This window comes from Simochromis diagramma, unplaced genomic scaffold, assembly GCF_900408965.1.
Source record: "Simochromis diagramma unplaced genomic scaffold, fSimDia1.1 OVJJ01000079.1, whole genome shotgun sequence".
Lineage (NCBI taxonomy): Eukaryota > Metazoa > Chordata > Actinopteri > Cichliformes > Cichlidae > Simochromis > Simochromis diagramma.
In genome coordinates, this window is record NW_024387075.1 from 3,119,482 (window position 1) to 3,138,594 (window position 19,113).

At 39.9% G+C, this 19,113-nt stretch overlaps 1 protein-coding gene across 1 annotated transcript in view; it reads left to right on the forward strand.

Moving 5' to 3' along the window:
- Positions 1-15,009, forward strand: part of kcna4 (potassium voltage-gated channel, shaker-related subfamily, member 4) — a 58,495-nt gene extending 43,486 nt beyond the window's left edge. Inside the window, exon 3 of the mRNA XM_040045479.1 lies at positions 10,163-15,009. The gene's annotated coding sequence lies outside the window, so the exon portion shown is untranslated. The remainder of the gene's footprint in view (positions 1-10,162) is intronic.
- The last annotated feature ends 4,104 nt before the right edge of the window (positions 15,010-19,113 follow it).

Consider the following 19,113-nt stretch of genomic DNA (forward strand, 5'->3'; position numbering starts at 1 on the left):
GCAGCTTCTATCATCAAGGGAAACAACATGGTATTTTTTATGCTTGGCAAGACAACTGGCAGGCATCTACATCTGCTGTTGATAAGCGATTGTAGGCGTTTCATTAAGTCACTGTTGAAGTGCACATGTGAGAAATGCCTGCGGGGGCACTAGATAGAGGAGGCTGGTTTGGAGGTGGTACGACGTGACTGACGGGGATGAGACGATAATGACAGTTTTCATTTTGGGTAAACGGCTCTGTGCTTTTGTTCACACAAATTATGAAATTGTGCTTAATGTACCATGAGCACAGTTAAAATCTATACATGAAATTAAAAAAGTAATGAACAAAACAAAAAACAAAAACCCGGGCAACGCATAATAGGTTAAAGTCACGCATTTGTGTCGTAGAAGATTTAGTAGTCGTTCAAGCTCTAAAACAGTAGAGGAAATTTGACATAAGGGGCCACATAGTTTGGAGCTTCTTTAAAAGCTGAACAGAAAGCTTGGATTTAGAGAAAAAAAAAATACAAGTTCAGTATATTTAACTGTTATGTCCACTTTAACACTTGCACACTGTGTGCTGTGTTGTGATATTGTTGGAAACTACTGAACAGAGTGACGGACAAATGACTGAAGCATTCAACTTCTCTCAATTTACGTGGCAGTTAACAACCACAAAAACAAAAAACGTTACCAAGCTGACTTCGGGATTGCCAGGAACATTAATGCAACATCCACTTTTATATAATTAACAAGTGTTGCATAACATCAAGCTCAATCATTATTGAGTTTATCTGACAGGGAAGTGGGGGCATGTCTAATAAATTAAAAAGCTTGGGAGCCACCGTGTATAGCATTACACTGTTAACAAGACTTGGCATCTAAAGCCATGCTAGCGGCTCTGTGAGGTTGTACCTTGCCATATCAGAGCTTTGAGCTATAAATGCAAACATCATGCAGCGTGTTGACGGGGATCCTGTTTAACAGGATCTTCACCGTCTTTACTTAGCATGCTTAGATGCAAAAATGTGCTCGCAAGTGCGAAAACACAAACTGCAAGCAAGACTGATTAAGCGTTGGGCATGGAACATAAAAGTGATCAGAATTTTTCCTTAAGGAAATCAAGAATGGATGTAGAAAATTTTTATGTATTTGTATGTAAATATTGACATTTCTGCCTGGATCAATGTAGCAGAAAGACCAACACTGCCATCCCCTAAAGACATGCTGCATACCTAAAAATACATTACAAATAAATCCTTTAAACACTCCCATACAGTACAGCACTGATTGGAACTGATCTACACAGTTACTGAGACACTTTATCATATTAACATATAAACTTGTTATCATATTAAAGATAGGGCCCTATGCAGACAATCTATTTCAAATGTATTTGTGTCAAATTGTGTTTCTAAGAAAGGAAGATGGCTCTAATTTTGACATTTTGGACTGTAAACCCTTCGTTCTGTCAGTAAGTCGTGGGGCTAAAAGATTAGATAAGAGGGTCTGTCACTATACGTCAGTGTCACAGAAGACAGAACCATCTAAACTTATAGATTGTTTGGCTGCTGGCTTGGAAGTAATTGAAGCTAACCCAGATTTCAGCTGCTTTTTCCATCTTCATGCTTTTTGTACTGTACATTGGTTATGTCATTCAAACACAGGTCAGTACTTTTGGACAATTAGTGACTGCTCATTCAGAAATAAAAACCCAAAACAGGGACGATTTTTTTCAGCTGCATTCAGTGAAAGTATTCTTGTTTAGAGTGAAGCAGAGTGTTGTGGCATTAATGATATTTCCTGACCACTGCCTTCGTTTCTGTTCCAGCTTTAATTCACCGTGACAGTCTGTCATGGTGTAATGGGACTCGTTGTGTTACACATGTGCTTTCCAAACAGCACCTCACACTCTCAGACCAAGACACAAATAAACACAAAACACCTGAAGCTCGGCTTTTTCACGCAGCAGCCGACACATCTAATGAGAACCACAGAAAACGTTGATGGGACCGCTGGAGTTTGGGCTTCACAGAGCACATTCATAGACAAGTCTGCCTAAATGAATAGCATCAGATAAGCAGATGTGCAAGTTATGTTGGGTTTTTTTTTCTAACGGAAAGTGCTGACAGAGAGCTCAGTGACAGGGTTGAAATGAGCACAGTGTGTATTATGTCCCCGGCGTACATTGTGTTGCACGTACCGTCGATCCTGGCCTGAATATTTATAGTCTATCTGTGTTCATTTGTGTATGTTTATGTGTGTGTGTGTGTGTGTGCGCGTGAATCTGAAAGCCAGTGTGGATGTAAGAGCCCTGCAGGGGTGTGAGGCAAGAAGCAGCAAGAGGCAGAAAAAATCCCCGCTGCCTTTGGATTAGTGTCAGCAAACAGGAAGCCAGGCACCGTGCTCCATGTGCCTGTGCACTCTCTTAAAGCCAGTCCCTGTGGCATTATTTAGCTTTTTTTTTCTCAAAGTGTCATATTTTTATGTCTAGGGTTTGGATCAAAACCCAGCTAAAGTTTTCTGATATTACCTTTAATGTCGTTTACAATCTTTCTTCACAGACTGTGTATAAAAGATAGATGTCGCCAATGTGATTTCACGTCGCCACTTGGCGGATCTATGAGATTAGTTAGCTGCCTGAATCTTTGGCTGATGTGGAAAGTAGAAATCAAATAATTGACATGTATTTTTGATGTTATGAACTGCAAAGCCAGTCACTTCTGATCATCAAAAGTAGGCATTTGACATTTTCACAGCTGAAAAGCGTCAAACTTGGCTACTCACAGCCTACTTCAGGACTTCTACATGACCTTTTTTCTCAGCTCTGTAGGTCACTACTTGTCTTTGATAGTTAAAGGATAACCAACAAGAATTGCTGTGCATCAGTTTGTTGATGTGGATCATTTGATCAGAGTGGCTTTAAAACTGCCCTTTGCAGCTTTGTACAGTTCTGATTCTGATTATTTAATGTTAAAAAAACAAACAAAACAAGTGTAACTAGGAATTTTAAATCTTGGGACTTTGTGAGATGTCTGGAAATATCACCACTCCATTTTTTCCCACTAAAAAGCAGTACATACACCGTTTGTGGGTCACATCTGGTCTGTTGGTCTTTGTGAAAACATACAAACGCGCCCGTGACATCAGATAACCTGTGAAATCCTTTGCAAAGGACAAAGTGGTGTCTGTTTCCACCTTATAAACAACTCCTTTTCCTGGACAGCTTCCTTTGAAAAAATGAAACAAGTGACTTGCCTGCGAAGTTCCTGCTGCCGCTTTGATGATAATAGTTGCTTGTGACACCTAGACCGGAATATTTATATGAAAGTTATAACAAAAACACTTTGGTGTCATAGAGAATATTCTCAAGGGAGCCAGAGCTCAAGCTCAATCTGTCATAATCACACATATATAGTTAAAAAGAAATTAAAAGGTGACGGTTGAGTTTACATTTTTGCACCTGTGGCAGATCCAGAGGAATTTTTTACCTTTTGTTCAACAATAATGTCAAAAAAAAAGAGAACTCTTTAATATTTAATCCCTGCCTCTTGATTTTTGCTACATTAATAAGACCAACTAGACCCATGATGCATGAGAACAGATTTATTCGCACAGATTTAACTGCCTGTGTAAAAAAAACCCGAAAACAAGAGTTATGAATGCATTTGTAGCAGGAGGCTGCACGGTTGATGTGCAATCTAGGTAGCAAGTAATGAGAAGGTGTTACGTCTCATTTCCCAACTTGATTCAACAGTAATAGTTCTTGCTGCTGATGTCCTCACCTATTTGCCCTCTTGAGGAATTTATTCCACTCCAAGATAAAGATGATGTTGTTCTGCCCGTGTGAAAAACCTTGCTGCTTTGCACATGCTGGCAGGAAGTCTCAAGCTAAAATAAATGAAACGGCTTCTTGATTCACAGCTGTGCATTAGTTAGTTGTTGCTATCAAAATGTAAGGGCAGTAATAGAAGCTTTTCCCCCCCCAGACACTAGTATCTGTAGTCCTTCTCTGGCTGGTAGATCTCTGCAGTCACACCTTTGTCTCTCACGCTCATGTTTTTTTTAAACGAATAGCACTCAGTGCGTCGTCTGTGACTGTAGGCGTCAAGACTGCAACCTCTCTCATCATGATAATAAGCGCTCCGTTTTAAGAATAACGAGGTCACGGGACACCGGTCTTGCACATAAAGGATCGTTGGACAGCAGTAGAGAATCTCACTGCGTCACTGCTTTCATACAGTCGGATATCGTGGTCATAGGTGTCATCATTTTTTTCAGTCAGTTTTATCAATCCAGAATCATTGATACTTGGTATTTTTATACTTGTCCTTTCTGTAAATACCTGAAAGAAATACACCGATTGTCAGCCGTGAGTTACTGTCCCTGATTATGCTGTAGTAAGAAGGTGCAACTGGTCAGCTAAAGCTTAAAAGGCAAAAGGAGAGCGTATTAATTGATTTTTTTAAACAAACAACGTATTTTTTGTTCCAAAACAGTAAAATGACTCTTCAAAAACAGGTGAACTAACTGTTGAGTCATTTGGATTATTAGCTCTATCAGTCCCTCCCCTACAGTTTTATTAATATCCTTTTGAGCTTCAGGGCTGTAAAATTGTCTCCCACATAATGCTGTACCTGAGGGCTCTGTTTCTGGCAGTCTCTACTGGGCGCTCTCTACAAACACCATAATGATTTTAAATCCATTCCCAACAGAAAAGCTGCTGCTGGGCTCTTGCATCGTGAATAGGGATGGCTTCTGGGTACGCAGGTGGATTGCGGTGGTGCTCTTGGCTTAGCCTTGAGCAACAGTGTCTCAATGTGGCACTAAAAATGGTCCTGCCTCCTATTGGCGAGCTCACAGCTGTGAGGCCAGTTACATGACAATATTCTCCCTAGATCTGTTTTAGTTTAGCAAATAAATAAATGGAATCTCTTTTTCTCATTTATAAAGTGTGGGTATTTTTTAACCATTATTTCCCACCACTGAGGTATTTAGTATTTTCCAGGTATCTCCCCTTTAACATTGGTGGTTTATGTGTAATTCACAAACTGCAGACTGTCTCCTGGGCTGATCATTGTATCACTGAGAACTGTGTAGAATCACCCAGTAAAAGAAAGGCAGTATTATAAGGAATGATGAGACGCAATCAGTTCAGTTTCAATAGCATTTTCAAACTTAAAAGCAAAGTTACACTCGTGTTTGAATGATTTGAATGCATCTTTTATACTTAATGCTGGAATGTAAGTAAATCTGAATGTAAATGATTGAGCACAGACGTTTTTATGACTGTGATTTTTTTTTATTGTACTTGTGATACTGTTGCACTTTGGGTATAATATAGGTGAGTACTGATGTTTGTTATAAATGCATATATTATACAAATTAATGTAAATGTTTGCACAAACAACACCTAATAACAATAATAATAACCACTCTGCACCTGCTGAGAAGTTGCTTTTTTTCATACATGATGCGCTCCAAAGTTCCTTGCACAACAAATGGCTCATTCTAATATTGCACCAACCCATTAAGGGTGAAATTAAACTTAATTTGTTGCTATGATATGTGCTCATAAAATGTTTTTTTTTTTTTTAACTGTCTTCACACAGTATATCATAATAACGCTTATAAACCTCGGCAGATCACAGCATGGGTCGCCTTGCCTAGTGTGGCAGTGCCGTGGACATCTCTGCTGACATATTCAGTGTGTGTTTCAGTGTTGTAGTAAGTTAGTCATGGTTCTCTTCAGCTTTAGGTTGCTCTACTCGTGCACAAACAGACACACAGCCACTTTTATTTCAAGAATTGTGACACAGTGGCTTTTTAGCGCCAGAACGCAATGCTGTAAATCGCAAACAGTGAATAATATTAATGACATTCACTGATCTCTTCTGAGTTCCCCTCTCAGGACAGTCTGACGCTCAGTATATTGAGTGCTCATGCTGACATTATTGAATCCTATATTTGCCCTCCTACCGTTACAGGTGCAGTGTACTGGAGCGCAAATATACCACAGGAGCCCCCCCAACAAACAAAACCTGGAATGTAAACAAGCACAGGTTTAGCTCCAAAGTCCTAATAAGGGAATTAGATTAAAAACAGTCAGTATGTTTGTTGTAATTGCCTTGTGCCTGCTGCAGCTATGATTGCATACAGAATGCCTTCAACTCCTGGGAGACTTTGTGGAAATCCTCAAATTATTGAGGTGGAGAATTATACAACAGCTGCTCCGTTTAAAGAGGACGCTTGTCTCTAATAGTGTGCATCTTAATAAGCACAAATAGCTGTGGCACAAAACAGTTCTGTGAAATGTTTCACCCTACAGGGGGTAGCCAAAATAACAAACACTTCATGAGGAAGGAATTTAAATTTGAGTTTAATCAACATTAAAAACAGCTACAGAGGAGCTTTTGGTTTTTTTAATGCGGCGTATGTCCGTCATCACGCCGCTGTAGGTTTCTGTCAGGCATGTGATCACAGTTTCTCTTTCGTAATTGGAGTTTACCTGTTTTTGGCATACACCTCTGTTATTTGTCTGATTTTAGACTAATTAAATACAATTTTTTTCCTGTTTTTTTTTTTTTTTTTTTACTAAACGTACAATTTTGACAACCAAGCTGCTGCTTTGCGTTTATAACCTGGTATGACACTGACATCAGCTCTACTTTGGAGCAGCTGTTGTTATACTTGAGCAGAAACCAAAGATGACTGTTGATTGATGAAAAAACAGGAGCTGTCGCTGCCCTATCCCTACTGGAAACCCCCACACTAGTGATGCGCGAATGTTTACTGCTGTACATCAAATGGTCCACGGAAGAAACTGAAGCAACTTACACCAGATTCTGATATTAAAATAAAAATCTTATATTTCATTTTACTTGTTTTTTCTCAATAAGAGATGCTTTTCCTTTATTTCAGAATATCTAATACAGTGCACTACATTTAACTACATGGAGCTGAGTGTAATGGGCAACAACAACAAAATAAAACTAGCATTAGTGGCGTAATGTAAAAAAAAGTTAGTAAAAGACTACATTTTGGGTAATTATTCATTCAATAAAAAGCATAAAATTAAATTAATGAGATGTAAGTGTTATTAATATTATTTATATATATGTATTATTGAAATTATTATTATTTTAGTGGTTGCGTAACACTCACACTATATGGATTTTTATCAATGAGTATGTCTACATTTTTATTTAAAAAATCAACATATCAGGTGTGGTCTTATTTAAGCTTTCCTGTATAAATTTCTGCATTTAAGAAAAATAATATAACACACACATATGTATGTATGTATGTATGTGTGTGTATATATATATATATATATATATATATATATATATATTAGGGGTGCAACGATACACAAAATTCACGGTTCGGTTCGGTTCGATACTTTGGTGTCACGGTTCGATATTTTTTCGATACAAAAAAATGTTCATGCATTTTTAATTTGTCATTTATTAAAATTATAAATATATATTTTAACTCAAAAGTACAGTTTTTAAATTTAACCCTAACCCTTGTGCGAATGCGCACCTGCGGACCACTTATGTGCAGCCCTGGGTATTTAGCTTATCATATTGCAGCCACAGAAATTCTTTTGTCCATGAAACCATAAAGCTGCACTTTCTTTTTGCCTTATAGTCTGATTTGTCATAACTTCTCCGTTTTGTGGTAAGCTTTTCTTTGGCTGTCACTTCCTCACCCTGACCTGTCTTATTTGGCTCAGCAGAACTGAAATGCTTTTACACGCTCACTCACATAAGCTCAGCGATTCTCTGCGGGATCAACCTCTCACATGTTTAAGCTTGCTGCGGGAGATTTCACTTGTCATGTTTGCATAGTAAGCTAACGATTGATAAGACTATGTCAGAGGAATTGGTGCACAAATTATCATCACTCACAGATCAGTGCTGTCGCTCTCTATACACAGTTCGCACGATTGCAAAGTGAAAGCAAAAAAACAAGCGCAAATTCAAACGCGACTTCAATATGTCACATATTGACAGTGGCTCACCGATGCCAATGACATAATTACCCAGCTACATTTCTGAAAGAATGCAAAAGCATTGACATATATTTTTCCTACAATAGCCCGACGGGCAGGGAAGAGATAGATTTTGGTAGCCCGACTGAAAAAATCGCTAGCTCCGGGACGTCGGGCTAGCGATATTGCAAGCCCTGTATCTGATTGAGGAATCACTCATCTTTGGAAAAGAGAGTTTATTACAGAGAAATGTCTCTTTCCAAAATAAAAGCTATACTATCCGCTTCTTCTGGGCTATATTCTCAGCAGCATAAGGAGAATCATGTGCTAACAGCTGTCTAAATGACTCGGCTAAAGTTAGTAGCATGCTTGTTGTTTTTGTCTTTGCACTAGGATGATGTCGGCGTAAATGTGAAGTCATAGTCGTTGTGTTCCCACTAGTGCTTTCAGGTTGATCTCGTTGAAATGACCTTAACGCCACAACACGGCAAATCTCCGTTAACGAGCTACCGCCGATCGCTCCGTGCATGGGGCTAGACGGCCAACACGTTAACGAGCTAACTGCACTAACACACTAGTTCACACCAATGTAATTGAGCATTGCATGGCACATCCAACATACTGTTTTACTTTAGTCCATGACTCGCTTACCTTCAGGGTCATACGTCACATGAAAACCAAAATAATTCCAAACGCCAGATCTGAATGTTGCAAGTAGAGCTTAACTTCTGTCTCGCTAGCTTGCCCTGCGCTCTTCCTTCTGACTATGCTGTCTGTGTTGAGCGCTCAGTGGATCTGCGCTCGACAGTGCAGCCTAGGCGGAGTAGTCGAACACAGATTCACTGAGCGCTCAACACAGACAGCATCGTCAGAAGGAAAAGTTGATAAAATAAATTACAAATGTTGTATTGTTCGATACATATGCGTACCGAACCGAAAGCACTGTATCGAACGGTTCAATATCGATACGAATATCGTTGCACCCCTAATATATATATATATATATATATATATATATATATATATATACACACACACACACACACACACACACACACACACAGACAAGAAGAGAAGAGAGAGTAATATAATAAAAGGAAATCAGTTTTATCTGTTGGATGAAGACAGACCTTTTTGTTGAGACAACCAAGAATATCCATCCATCCATCAGGGGTCGGGTCGCGGGGGCATCAGCCTAAGCAGAGAAGCCCAAACCTCTCTCTCCTTACCCCAGCAAGGCGTTCTCAGGCCAGCCGAGAGATATAATCTCTCCGGCGTGTCCTGGATCTTCCCCGGGGCGTCCTCCCGGCGAGACATTTCCATACCTCACCCAGGAGGCGCCCAGGAGCAATAACACTATCTACAGCTTTCACAAGTTGCATACTTTTACAATGCTTTAGCTATTAGCCTAAACCTTGACATTTGGACATACACGCAGACATGCACAAGTGTTATGATTGGCCACAGTTTTGCTGATGAAAGGCTTGATTTTTCATCTTCTCAGCGTACATAACCTTTGCCCTGTTTGAGCGAGCCCTGCCTGTTTTGCTAGCAGCCGGAATTGACGAGGTAACGTTTATGTAACTGAAAGTCAGAGGCGAGTCATGCGCTTGTGTGGATGGGACTTATCTGTGCGTCTCCTTCTCCAGCAGGATGATGTTATCAAAAGTTGTACACCCAAACAACAATGGGTGTGTCTAGTGCTGTGACATTAGGGCTTCCCCGGTTTGATGGGACGGTGCAGCATTAAAAAAACAAAAAACAAAACCACTGGTTATTTCACTCAGTGTAAATAAACTGTATCAGTTCAATAAATCAGAACTGCCTGTCATTGGATGAATATGATACTGGCAGACAGAGTAAACTGTTTTAAGTGCTTAATCTACTGAAGGATAAATGAACGTAAGCATGTTAAGGGGTGTATAACAAATGGTTTATTTATGTAACTAAACCCCCATGTGGTCTTATACAAAGCTCAGACGTATCCCCTGCCAAAGTGCTTCAGAAGGAGCTGCTGCTTAATGACCCTGATGTTTATCTGTAGTGAGTGCATCTTGCCCAACTTTTGGGTGGGAAAGGAAAATATGCACAATATCAGCTTGGTGTTTGGGCAAATTGCTCCATCTTGAGGGTGCCGTTTCGTCAAGCATGATTATAGATTTCCTGTTTCTCTCTTTGTTGCAGCGCTGCCAGTTACAGGGAGAGGGAGTATCCCTGCACCCCGCCCGCATCTCTGGAAATCACAGAGAACAAGCAAAACGTTGTGACCGGTCATCTTGAGCACAAGCGGACACTGAAAAGCAACAACCGGATGACACTTGGCGTTTGGACAATTGGAGGAGAGAGCTGCTGTATGGTATCAGTAAACAAACCCTCGAAGGCTGAGACTGGAGTTAGCGTGTGAGTGAGTCGCGGCCCAAAATGATTGCCTTAATTACTACACATATAAAGATGTATGAAGTGAAGATAACTAAGAAGACTTGTTCAAAAATACAGATGTTTTATTTACATGTGAAAAAAGTGTCTTGTAAGGAACAGATGTGAATATTTTAATATGATAGAGATAATGTTTGGTCGTAACGTCGACATGTTTTAGTTGGGTCGGCTTCGTAGGTGTCATAGGTTACTAAATGGTGAGTTTGCTCTGCTTCTGTGCGGCCAGCAGTATGACTTTTTTTAAAAAAAAAAAGAAATCTCGTTTCATATTGTCAACCACACAAGGCTGGCCTGAGTTGCTCGCTTATCTGCTGGCAAAAAAAATTTAAATAACGATCTACGACACATTGTGTCATAACACATGGAAATCCTCGTCCGGAAAGTGTATAGGGTTGGGAGAGAAATACGAGACATATATTGACTGGCTCAATGCAACACACTGAAATACATCAGAAGATTATCCTCTTACATTAAGATCCACTTACACTAAAGCAAAGATGTCAGGCACATAAACACCCATCATAAATATCAGCCACACTCACTTTCTATCACAGCAGACGAAACTCGCCGGGCTCTCACTGCTCGAGAATCATTGACGTAAAGACGAAATACCTTACGTTTCTTTTCTCCGATGCAAATTTAGAGCTGACCAGCTGCTTTGTTGATATGTTTTCACTTTGAATTTACCTGTATGCAAAAGTAACATGGACGTGTGTTCTATATTTTTTTAAACCTAGCCTTGATAATTACATTAACCAAAGGTGAAACCCTGAATTTACTGTATGTTGTGGACTTCTGGAAAATGTTGTGACATAGATGCACACTGAATAGGAAAAAAAATGTAAATACCAGACGTTTCTACTTGTGTGTCCTAAGATGTGTTTCGCAGATAGAGTAATTTGAGACTTTTCACTTTCTTTGACTGTTATGACCATCCACCATAATCCTCTGTGTTCAGTTTGTCCGTTTCACTTTCTTCATATTGTTGCGAATGCTGCTCCAACATTCTTCAGTGTACTTCTTTATTTCATTTGTTCCTTTTTCTTCTTTTGTCGTTTTAACAAAACTCCCATTGAAAATCCACTTACCTATTTATTTGGCATATTGAGACATGAGGTTACTGATGTCATTTGTGCAGCTTTGTGAGAGGGGCGCTGGCATTTGTTACCGCTCTTAGATCTGCAAAGTTGCCTGTGAATACAAGGATTAGAAATGTCCACTGACATGCCAGTAGTAGTAAATCATATCACATACATACATATATAAATATATTTTAATGAAGACATTGTTTTCCTTTAAAAAGCACCCTTTACATACACTATTTGCTTTAATGGCACATGAAAGCTTGTGTCCTTCATCTTATCTTCCAAGTTCTCATGTGTGCTCTTTTTCTGAAAATTCATATCTGTAATTACCTCAATATAGTGACCCTTACGAAAGATGTTTACTGAATGTTAAAAAATTTCCTTGGTGTCAAATTCTTTTCTTCTTCTTCTTTTTTTAAAATCACCCTATAGCCACAATATTTTAAAAACAGATGTCAGTGGTTTATTTGGGGTACTCTTTATAGAAAAGATGTGTTTTTTTTCGTCAGTTTACTTTATCATTGTGAGGAGGGATACCAGCAGTTTAACCAAGAACACCAGTGCACAGTAGCAGAGGTTAGGGACTGTCACTTTAAAAAGTTGCATAACAACAAATGTGTGAAAGAAAGGAGGGGAAAAAGGTGATCCAAAAGGAGCAATCACACATCCAATTGTAGCTAAGGATGCACACACACACACATATGTGATGCAGCATGTGACAGCAAACTGGTTTCATTTATCTACCTTTTATGATGAGATTGTAATTTGAAGTTGTCAGACTGTGCGTTGGAGTTATTGCAATATAGTAAGAATGAAAATTAATAGTCACTTGTAGCACATTTGTTAACTTCTGATAAAATCTGTGCTAGCATCATGCGAAACCATTGATCACTGTAGGCTAACGATGTGAAAGTCACACCCTTGGGCGTTGTGTCTGCGCTGAGCAGGGGGTTTCGCGTCATGGCTAAAACGTTGGCTGGACGAGGTGTTTATTTGCAGTTTATGCATCACAAACTGTTAAACTGTATTTTGGGGGCATAGCTTTAAGAAGCATTTGCAAGCAGTGACGCTACAATAAATATTTGAAATATTCGTGAAGTCCAGTTGTTCTTGATTGCGTCGTTGCTGGGATTCATGGTCCGTATCTTTGACCGGCTTTTTGCATGCTGCATCACATATACGTCCAATGTTAGTGTGTGCCGATTGTTATTGCCGACTCATATTGACAGAAACATGATTTTCTGTGATGTAAATTGGTTACTTTTTGCTGGATATATGTTCAGCAGTAGTGTCATGAAGGGTGGAAATTCTTTAAAAAAATATTCTTCTTGACAGCAGAGGACTAAATGACAAAAATCATATCAGCACCTCCTATCATCTATCAGCTAAAGTTGTTGTTTTAAACACTGCTGTTAGCCCAGATTTTACAGTTGGCACATTGTTTCTTTTAGCTACAATTTGCATGTTTCTTTAAAAATCACGTTAACGTAAAACTGAAAAAAAAAATGTTGACAAATATAGAAATTATTAAGGGAAATTAAATGAATGAAATTAAAATGTTTATGAAACAATATAACAAATGATTTGGCTATTTAGCACACAGGCACAAAGCTTTGGAGCTATCACATTTTTCTTTGATAATTAAAACAACAATTCATTATACGCAGAGTTTAAGCTAAAACCGGCTCCTAGGTACTTATCAACTGTACAGACAGTCTGTCTTTCCCCAGCTAGAAGGACGAAAAACTTATTACCCAAAAATGTTGAGCTATTTCTTTCACAGGTAGATTAAATCAAAATTGTGACTGATGTCCAAAAATATATTTTCAGAAGTAATTTCATTACACTGATCTTGTCAGATTATGTGCCTGAAGCACAAGATGTTCCAAACCCGGAGAGGCCCAGGGAGCGTCAGGAGAGGCCAGCACAAGCATTTGAAGCTGAACATTAGCTCACGGGGTGTTCAGATATCTGAGACGCAGCTATCCCAGATACTATCGCACCAACTGCCAGTGATGACCGGAAGCTGTATGACACTGATATATTTATGAGGGACAAATTAATTAGCTACAGCTTGGTGTTACCACAAAAGCCAAAGAGTAATATTCCCACAGGTTAGTAGACAGAAAAAGAACATGATCAGCCTGCCAATTGATCCCGCAGGCCACCGCATTCAATCAAGCAGAGCAAATAAGCACCAAAGGAGGCTGGAGGAAATCTGGGCACTCTGTAACCCATTTCCTCAATCTATGAATTAAAATAATTTATTTGGTTAGACTTGACAATTGTGTCGAGCTGCACTGATGCACAGCACTGAGTTATATATGCTCTAAACTAAATACTCAGAAGAAAACCAAGAAAAATGTCACATACAAAGACAGAAGATTACCAAGGCGGAATTTCAGCCTTTGAAGCAGAAAATCATGGACGTGTACACTAAACAGAAAGGTCCTCAGATTATCCAGCCTCATCATCCAGGTCCTGTCGTGAGCAAACAGCTGCATCACTTCTTTAAACTTTGCACTGCTAGGCATTCCTAAGGACGCTAAAGTGACCTGAGGTAATAACTGCAGTGATAATTTGTTGTGATTCAGCGCGGCAAATGAGCAGATTTTACAAAGCTGCTGGGGAGGTTACCAACAGTTTGTGTGGGGACATTAGATAACACACAGGACGAGGTGAGAGGAGAACATTTTAATTACAATCGCCTCGGAGCTAGAAAACTCACCAGGGCTACATGTAAAACATTTCTGAATGCCAGAGAGAGTAGCTCACACAACTGCTGACCAGAGTCGCTCAGATCAGTTTTGAACTCAACACATCAAAGAAAAGAACTAGACTCAAACAAAAGAAAACAATTGTTGGGACTGAGTTTTAGATTAATAAGACCTCTTACGTAAGCGCCCACATTGTGAGAAAGTGCTTTTCTGTCGAAGCTCACGTATTTCTGAGGCCTAAACACCTGCGAGACTCTTCCGTCTCTGTGCAACCGAACAAGATTAAGTTTTAAGATGAATGCCTCCTTTAGTCAATAACAAAGGATTTACTCACTGAAAGAAATCACCGATTGGTTTCTAAAGCCAAGACAAACAAGACGGTTCAGATTTAGCTGAGAAAAAAGTTTCTTATGGTTTTTCAGCGTTGATCCAAAACCGTCGAAATTACATCCTCATGTTCAGCCAGCCTTTGAATTTAGTCCAGGTTTCAGTTTCTTCGTACATTTGGGCTCCACAATGACAGAGCATTTCACAGAGCATCACAGTTATTAAAAACCAACCCGAAAACCAAGACCCTGCTCAGTGAAACAAAAATGTCAGTTTTGCCTTTAAGACTGAATTTACTCTTCATACACTGAATTTGATTCAAATTTAAAACCCTCTTTTTGTCTCCAGATATCTTGAAAGGACAAACCGACTGAGCCTGATATCTTCACATTGCACCCGGAAAGCACTGCAGATGCTTCCATGCGGCTCGGTTTGGATATTACGTCCCGCCGACACATACTGTACATAAATAAAAGCGCTGCATTATTATGAGGATAAAAGCCCGAGTGTTTATTGTAATATCCACAGCATTAGATAACAGCAGAAACTCGTTTTATGTCTTAATCTCCTTATAAACAAGGTGCCCTGTGAGGAGCGCTGCAGAACTGTTGAGCGGTGACGCAGTTTGCTTTTGCTGTGAAGTGTTTTCGTGCTGCAAATTCAATGAACGCAGTGTTTACCTGTCCGCATCCATATATTTAGAAACCGGTCTGAGATATGAGACAAATAAAACAAAAAAAGCTTTGCATAATTTGTTTGTGTCTGTTGGAAATACAGCTAATGTAAGCACAAAGGTCAGATTACTGGGTTTACAGCGAGGATGACCACATGACCACGAGTATTACATTGGAATTGGAAGCACTTTTAGTAGTTAATACAGAAGCAACTATAACTGGTCATACATGCAACTCTACCACAAACCAGTGATATCCTTGCTGGGTTTCTCTAGACAGAGATTACAGGGCTCAACCATCTTTCATCAAAGTACGAGACATATGACTTTTTTTTATTAATGGACTTATCTCTTCGGTTGTTGATGGAAAACAGGTTCTAGCTTATCCAAATTCAGGCCATCATGCTTTTATCATATCCCAAAATGTCAGACTGAGAATCTGAGTTCTTCTGGATTCTGAGGGAAATTGCACCAGTTAACAAATGACGAATGACTAAATAGTTGCAGCCCTAATGGAAAACAAGACAATTTTTTTTGGAACATTGTGTAATTCCCCCCCCTCGCTCTGTGATAAATGCTCTGTGTGTCATGTCTCAGTAAAACGCATTCGAACGCGTGAAATTAGACAAAACACAAGCAAACAAACTAAACGTTTCCACCAATTCCGCAACACGTTTGCAACATTTAGACAAAACCAAAAATGGGAAAATTGCCGTCATCGACAGGTCCGGCAGTAAATGTGCTGCAAGTGCAGAAAACGCACTCTGATGCAAAGCGCCCGCTTCTTTATTCGGCCGTTGTCTATATTCCCAGCACGTTCTGTCCAGTTGCACGTGCGCACTGAATGTGGTGAAGATGATTGCTTCGTTTAATTGTGTTTCGTCTATTTGCATGTTTTGGTTAATTACGGAGCGTTAGCTTCTCTGGGCCTGCCGTAATCCTCGCATCCAAAGTATGATTTAAAAGCCCGCAGACGGTCATAAAGATGAAACGTGCTGTTTTTCGGGACGCGCCGAGCACAGAAAGATAATTAGTATGTGTCCTTTTACCTACAGTATGCAGACCAATTACTGTAGCCAATAATTTTGTCATGAACAGACTGCATGTGGGGCACTGCACAATTCCCCCCCAAAGCAAACCTTCACATTTACAGGCCAAGAAACAGTGAGCATGTATGAGTATCACTTTCAAGAAAACGGGCATTCTTTATGCACAACATTTCTAATTTAGCACTTTGCAATTAGGTCAGAAACGCTTAACCTGTGAAACCGACGTGACAGTTGTTTCTGATCATTACTCCAGGAGAGAATTTGACAGGACAGAGACGGGGTTCAAAACCAGGATAATCAGGCGTCTATGCAAGCTGGTGCAGATTGGTCAGCTACAAGTAACGGCGGTCACAATCCAGCATATCTACTATTAGTCTCGATGATTCTCACGATCGCCTCACTCGCAGTGGAAACGCCGTCTACGTGCAGCCACGAGAGGTGTTTCTACATGCTTGCTGCTCTGCTGCTGCAGTGTGATGATGACAATGATGGCGATTCTGTTTTTTGTTTAGGGGGATGAGTTTACAAAGGAGGGATAATCATCATTGATCAGTGCAGAGAAACTGGCAGTAGTTATTCATGAATATGTAAAATATTTCTACAGTTCAGGTGTTGAGAAATATCCATGTGAGTTTTGGCCAGCCTTGCTTTTATTCTGCATGATGCTTTGTTTTGAGAAATATGCATCCTAATCCAAGGTATGTTTGTATTCCTTTCCTGAGGGTGCGCCTCTCTTTCTCCTTCACTCTCTCTCTCTGTATCTTTGGAGCTTGTCACTTTCTGACCTTAATTGTCCTGTTTTGTTTTCTTCTTTGTTTTATTTATGATTTTTTTTTTTTTTGATTAGTTTTTTTGGGGGTAAGCCTTCCAACTTCTGGATTTTCTACATTCATAACATTTTGTAGACAGCAATATGAGATGTGATTGAAATGGAATATGTGCAATGTTGATTAAAGAAAAATATAATATATTCAATAAAAATCCAGAAAACAGAAGTATGTTGCTCATCATTTTGCTGTCATAGACAAACCTCATCTGAAGGCGGGTCTACAGTAATCTTAGAAATCCTGCGTGTTTGCTTGCAGGCTGACGCGTTTTCTTGCCTCTATAAATACTCAGTATGAATAGCTACTCTAGTCTAATGTTTAATCTTCATTACTTACAAATATAACAAGGCGTATTTCAGTCTTCTATCCTATACATTTTGGTGCACCCATAGAGCAGATGTACAAGCCTGTAACTGATGGCATGGATGGTGATGGACTTGATCTTCCTCAAAAGTACTTTAACCAGGACAGTGTGAAGAGAATCAGATTGGGGCCTTGTGAGTGTTTGCCCTTTCTCACACAGCAGGAGATGGTCTGTGAGTGCAAGTAATACTTTTTCTTTCTTTTTCTTTTGATTCAGCTTGGATGCAGGAGGCAGCACCTAATGCCCAGACAATTACCCGCTCTATGGGCTCAATCAGACATTATAGGACTTTGTGCCAGGGAGCTGGCAGGTTAAGGACCATTTAATGTCCGTTCCAACTGACTCAGACATTTGCGTCCTCGCAAGCAGCTGAGTGAATTTGAGGACTGCGGTGGATGTGCGATACAGCTACAGTTTTCTTATGCTGTGTGATTATGGAGAGAAATATGCCTCAAAAGCAAATGCGTACGATATAATCCAGAAGTGCTAAGATTTGCACAAAACTGGGCCATCTGGGCGTCAGCGCACAGGTGACAGAACACCATAATGGTGCATCACTGTCGATCCTCTGGAGGGAATATATGCTAACTAATCTCTGTATATTTTGGAAAAAGAAGTGCAATATTATAACAATATTACCATTCTCTGATAATAGCAGGCTAATGTTAATGTTAAGCCTAATGACGAATGGGTGTAATAACAGTTTATTTAACCTATATATTAACCTTCAGGCTACAGTTTAATGCTTTTAATGATTAAATCTGTATTTCCTAGTAGAGGGGTGTTGAGCTGTTCTATCTATTATATGACGAAATGCCTGCTTTTAAAGCCCAGGTGTTCCACTTTTACACGTGAACGCAGCTCACATTTGTGGATCTGGAAGCTGGCAGCATGAAATTTGTCTTAAAACTCCACGTGGGCAATCAATGGGATCTGTGCGTATCAGGTAATCGGTACACATGCATTTAAGACTTTGTACGCGAGCAACAGGGATGGTGCAGGTACTTTTTCGAGCTTTGTGGATGTCATTGTCTCTCCATATGTGATTCTAAGTGAGCCAGATGGACTGAAGTGAAGTGGGCTCATTTTTTTGTGGTTAAGTAGCATTTCTTCAGCACCGCAGCAAAAAGCAGCGAGATTACAACACTGCAAGACATGAATATTAAACACTTAGAAACAGAAACCATTTACGTCAAACTTTAAACTATCCTGTCATTATGGGGGTTTTTTTTGTTGTTGTTTTTTAAACTACACATTGTCATGCAATCGCCTACTTTGGCTAATCTGCTAACATCAGCACATCTCCCTCCCTGCCTGTTTTCTCACAGTGTTTTGTTTGCTGTTGGCTGAACTGCTGGGACATGTGTGCGCACATCACTCGTGCGGCTCAGTCAGAATCAGCTCTGTCAGCAGGGGCCGGGTATCACAGTGACAGAACATTTTCACCCACAGTGGCCGTTTACGGTGGTTGCTTTTGAAACTGGATGCCCGAGCCATTCGTGTTCAACGCTGCTTAAATATTTCAAATGGCTCCGTTGTGGTGCAATTACTAGACTCTTGGACAAACACCAGTTCATCCATCAAGCTGCTGATGGACGTGCTGCGGGCGGGTACGTGCTCGGCCTCCTCGCAGTGGTTGCGCTGGGATGGAAACTAT